A 6,000-nucleotide genomic window follows, 5' to 3' on the forward strand; every position below is an offset into this window, starting at 1 on the left:
AGAACTGTCTAGCTGTCTAGTGACTAGTGACATAGACTAGAGAACCCTTATGACAACGATAGCAGGTTTAAGGCTCCAGACCCTCAAACATCAAAAACGCGTATTTTTTCATCTTTTCCACAGGATATAAGAAATTATGTCATCAGACGTCAGTCACTTAGCTCAGCGACACCCCTTTGGAAATCATCGTTATTTTTCCAAGAGAACTTAAAGGAGTGCAAAAGCTAATATTTTAGCGATTGGAGACAATAATTCCTCATCATATTCTATAGAAAAAATAAAAATTTACGATTTATTCGTGGTTGATTGAAGATCTGGAGCCTTGAAACGAGTACCTTCCAAACGCACCACGGCCATGGTAGATTGATAGAAGCATGGGTTGACACATTTTCAGCCTACATCCTCCCTAAAATGAGGTGTGGCTATCATAGGTTCCCGGTCTTTAGAGCTTCTTTGCGACATCGAAGTGAATCAATGCGGTGATACGTTAGCGGTTGACGGCAAGGGGATGATTTGGGAACGATGTTGTCTAAAATTGAAACGGGGTTAGGGAACTGTTCAATCATGCCGATAGCCGATAGGGTAAGGGTAGTAAATACCGGATTTAAATAAATTGAGATCTTTAACCTATGTTTTTAAAATTTAACTGGATAATAACTAAAAAACACTAAGACTTTCTCTAGGACTCTGATAAAGATCGCTCAAGGATATACCTACTGCAAAGTTTATTTCGGCTGCCAATGGTATTGCTGTAATTGATTAGACATAAAAAGTTTCTAGTGAAATTAAGAATTTGACAAAAGACGAAGAAGACAAATTAAAAGGCGCAAGAACTAGCACAGACACAATTTTTTTATCACCATCTCAATCTTTGTACGCCTGATTAAGAATATCATTACACAAAGATCGACCATGGAAACGGACAAAATTATGAACGTAGTTCCGTCCGCCATCTTTGGTGAAATAACTGTAAATTTTAATAAAATTAAATCAAAGAGTCGGTTTATTTTTATTATTCTTATGAAAGAATTTTAAGTTGGTACTCAGTGACACAATGTCAAATCAAACTATTCAGTATCATGTAACGAGTGTTTTGCCCAGGATCCAATATCGCGGTCAATATCGTCTCCAACAGAGCACGGCCACAGCCTTTTACCCGGCTCAAGTGTGCTGGTCTTGGGTTTCAATGTTGATTGACAGTTTGGCCAACTTTGTTTTTGCTGCTGGATGCTGGGTTTGATACATTCGTAGCTTAATATACCTACTTTGAAATCTAATACACATAGCACCTACTCTCATTTTTTATTGAAAATGATTCAATTCAATTCTTCTTTGAAAATGATTACTATAGTATGATTATTAATTCCAGCCACTAAAATGACAAGTGCAACTGTCACTGAAATGTCATTTTACTGACTGGATTTAATTATTCGTATATACGATTAATCTCTCTTAAGATTATTAATTCCAGTCAGTAAAATGACATTTCAGTGACAGTTGCACTTGTCATTTTACTGACTGGAATTAATAATCGTACTGTAGGATTGATCAATTTTTTTTTCTTCCTGCAAAAGGTTCTCAATATTAGATACCTACTGAAAGATTTCTGAATCGATTTGGAAAATCCTTTTTTTTTTGGAAAGGGTAAGGTGTAAAGTTTGTTTCCCTGATCAGATAAACAAACACTTAGTGCACTCCACTAACCTTTTCGACACACGGTAACTGTGCTAATTGGCCGTCCGAAAGGAACCCGTTCCCATATTGATTCCGCACGATATCTTTGACACGGCCACCGTTAACTTGCTTTCCCAGCACTAATCGTTGTATATAAAACACGTTCAAGGTTTCTCAACCGATAGGTACACCGAATTAATTCACCTTGTAACACAATATGGGCAAATGCACTGTTGCGTCACTATTGTAAGGCGACTACGGTATACCTATGTAGGTAGGTAATCGTATTTTGAATGTGCTCAGTTAACTAACCGCCTCGTCGGTTCAATGGTTAACGTTAACTACGGATCATGAAAACTAACTGCGGATAATTGAGTAGGGCTACGAAAAATTTAATTTTTAACCAACTAAGAAACGGAGAAGTTTCTTAATTCTCTTCTTTTTTTACCTCTTTGAAAGAGCAAACAAATCATTATAATGGATCAAACAGTTTTTCCTGGTTTTTAGTGAAAATGCCATCATGCGCTAATTCATATAGCCTATACAAGTACAATGTGAAAATATGCGTCATGCCATAGTTCAGGACCCCAGTATGAAGCTACCTTCACCGAGCTGGTTATTGGATAAAAGTTCATTTTCATATTAAATAGGGGTTGATTAAAAAACTTCAGTACAGAAATAGGTATGTTTTTTTAGCTTTAGCTACTATCTTTGTAAACCGTTAAAGCCTTCCAAACCAATTCACTACAAAACGAATAAACTTTACTTTTCTAAAGTGCTAGTAAAGCCTACCATTAAATATAACTAAACGAATTGGAATTTAAAATTAATAAGAGCAATAATTTATCTGAGAGTGAAGTGACGAAGTTGGTGTGCATCGGCACTTTCTCCGTAGGGCCGATTTGCTGACAATCGTCAGACATGCTTACAGATGGTATATTTTACAAGTTTACAACGTAACACTAACCCCAATGGACCTGAGACTGTTGTCAACGGATCATGGGCACGCTGTTCATCGTTTAGAATAAGATTACCTGTTATAGCCAGACAGTCTTCTAAATATATAAATCACAAAGGTGACGACAGATTGACATAGTGATCTATCAAAGCACAGCCCAAACCACTGGACGAATCGGGCTGAAATTTGGCATACAGGTAGATGTTATGACGCAGGCATCCGCTAAGAAAGAATTTTGATCAATTCTACCCCCGAGGGGATAAAATAGGGGATGAAAGTTTTTATTAAACTTTATCAATTTTGCGGCGATTTGGCTGTAATTTGGAATTAAAATAGATTTTATTTTATATTAACACATAGACTACTTTTTATCCCGAAAAAATCTATGGTCTCCGTGGGATTTGTGAAAAACTTAATTCCTCGCGGACGAAGTCGCAGGCGTCCGCTAGTCATTTTATAAAAGCTAAAAGTCAGTTCAAGTTTCTATATCTTAGGTAAGTATGGTAGGCAGCTATGGAGATTGAACAGTGTTTGTTTGTGTTGAGGTAGCAGATTTTAAGGGTCCAACGCCTGTAGCCATGAGGCACCATTCTCTTTCTACAACGCTAACGCTTCAAAAGTTATTTGTATGCAATAACATTTGCTATCGACAGTTCGCGTGATCAAGTTGTCTATTGGATTTGTCATTCCCACACAATTTGTCAGTTTTCGAAACGTTAGCGTTTGTAAATGAGAATCCATGTCTACAGGCTTAGACTAATGTCTAAACTTCCAATATCATACCGAAGAAAATACGAAGCTATTGAAGTGATAACTTCTTATGGGAGTGTAAACCGCTTGTAAAGCGTTGCAGCTGCATTTAGCCCGCTTGACACTTGCACTTGGCAGAGCGAATTTCGGACTGATTTTACGACCACAGACTATCTTAAAAGTTGCCGTGTTGTTGCTGTCAAAATGTTCTTCACACCTCTCCGACAATGGATGATTATTAATTAAATTAATTAAATTCAATAATTAATTAGATTCAATTAATTAAAACAATTGGTGTAAGTTATCACTTCTGTCGAACGTCCCGAGACGCTTTTATTTATTAATCACACTAATATTATAAAGGCGAAGGTTTGTGTGTAAGTTTGTATGTTAGGAGCCTTTACGCTGCGGCTACTAAAGCGATTTGGCTGAAATTTGGAATAGATTTTACTCTGAATGAACACATGGGCTACTTTTTATCTCGGAAAAATCCATGGTTCCTGCGGGATTTGTGAAAAACTGAATTCCACGCGAAGTCGAAGGCGTCCGCTAGTATAGGAATATTTGTGATTGTAGAAAGAGGATCGACGTGCCAAATGGCTACAGGCTAAGGACGCATAATTATAAAATTAGGAAGGTCTGGCTATCATAGGCTTTTAGTCCATTAATGCACCACAAAACAGAACTTGAGATGCTATCAACTAAGTGGCTGCACTTGTGCTTATCAAGAGATAGTGTAATTGACATGTTGGTATTATCTGTTGTGATTTTACTGCGTACTAATCAACGTGTACAATTTCGTCTGCGTGAAATTAGTTTTTCCTGTAACTCCGAAATTAATGAAACAAAGCTATCACTTAACATCAGAAGACACATCTGTTTATTTGCCCGTAATTAATATTAAAGAAAACCTACTTTGAACATAGGTTAGCAGGGATCTCATGAAATGAAATAAACCCCTGAGCTAAAAAAGAAATAAACATACAGTCAAAAAAATATTATATCTATACTAATATTATAAAGCTGAAGAGTTTGTTTGTTTGTTTGATTGAACGCGGTAATCTCAGGAACTACTGGTCCGATTAGAAAATTTACTTCAGTGTTAGATAGCCCATTTATCGAGGAAGGCTATATGTTATCCCCGTATTCCTACGGGAACGGAAACCACGCGGGTGAAACCGCGCGGCGACAGCTAGTTTTAGAATAGTTTTGGGGTCTTTAACATAAATACACTTATTTTTTCAAAGTAAACGCACAGACATGACTTCCTTGCAGTTTGTATTATGAATATAGACAACTATTTACTGTATAATGATATTACGGGAAAAGTAGACGATAATATTGGAACTAGGAAATGAGTTTAACAACAGGTCGTTTTATCAACACTTTACGACGATGACAACACAATAATTTACAACAATAATAATCTTAGTAAGTGTTCGTAAAAAAACATAAATAAAAGGTAAAGAGGTTTATAAAGAATTATAAATAACTTTTATAACCTTCGCAGTATGCTAAATATCGTTAAGTAGGTGAAGTAAACTTTTAATAAAACTGGACACGATTGTCGTGATTCAAAATTGACCTAGACTCAAAACGTTAATGTACAATCAAGCGTGTAAACCAGGTAAATGGGCTAATTAACGAACACGACAATTTGCGTTCGCAATCAGAAAGAAACACACCTTCATTAAAATGTTCCAAGGTGGTTGTCTCGAGTGATGTATGGCTAAACGAGAGAAATCAGTTCGTTATTATCGTGAAATAATAATTTTGTAGGACCAGTTAAACCACAATTACTTTAGCGTACAGAGTTTTTTGTTTTACAAAAGAACCGGCATAAACAAACATGGCTCGGGCAAACTTAAACGGGATAGTCCACCACAATGACAAATTTAAAGATTTAAGTACATAAACTAACACGTGAATAAAACTAGATGAATATAAAGATACCAAACAATATAATTAACACGTACAACAATAACAACACGGGTAATTTAGCTTACATCCAGGCAGCGTGCGTCAAAAAACAAAAGTTGACACAGCATTGTTAACACTGTACCTTACGTTAATTGCAAACTGGCTAGCAGACAATGGACAAAACCTTAACCTCAATATGACTTTTACTCACCTGTCACAGCTATCCTCCCGCTGTTCACAGAGGCTTTTATTTGTAAACAAGTTGATTTTACGTGAACGAGCAACGTGCGTACCGAGCGGTGACCAATACGAGACTACCAGCTACCTAACCTAACATCCTCGACAACGAAACGAGGCGGATTGTGCGAATCAAGTTTACCTGACGGTCTTTCTACTGACCGGCCGAGCGTTGTCTGTGAATGTACAAAAGACAGCCATGTGGAAAATTATGACCACCCACTTACACATAACACCATAACCTTTTTATGCATCCTTTTTAAGTTCAATGGAACGTATGACTTATAAATAATCGCAATCGAGTTGCTACTTCAACATCAATACACCTGTTGATTGATATTTGTTGTTATAGCTAGTAATAGTGCGAGACTTGATCTGGTTTGATTCCTACATCATTTGTAGTCAACTAAATATATATTATTATTAAGCTTATTATTAAGAAGTTAGGCCTTGACTATGAT

The 6,000-nt window shown here is 36.6% G+C and overlaps 1 long non-coding RNA gene across 1 annotated transcript in view; it reads right to left on the minus strand.

Annotated features, from left to right (window-relative positions):
- The window catches only part of LOC128199858 (uncharacterized), a 29,126-nt gene extending 23,364 nt beyond the window's left edge, over positions 1 to 5,762 (minus strand). Inside the window, exon 1 of the long non-coding RNA XR_008252375.1 lies at positions 5,514 to 5,762. This is a non-coding gene — a long non-coding RNA (uncharacterized LOC128199858). The remainder of the gene's footprint in view (positions 1 to 5,513) is intronic.
- Positions 5,763 to 6,000: the final 238 nt, after the last annotated feature.

The sequence above is a fragment of the Bicyclus anynana genome, chromosome 3, assembly GCF_947172395.1.
Source record: "Bicyclus anynana chromosome 3, ilBicAnyn1.1, whole genome shotgun sequence".
Lineage (NCBI taxonomy): Eukaryota > Metazoa > Arthropoda > Insecta > Lepidoptera > Nymphalidae > Bicyclus > Bicyclus anynana.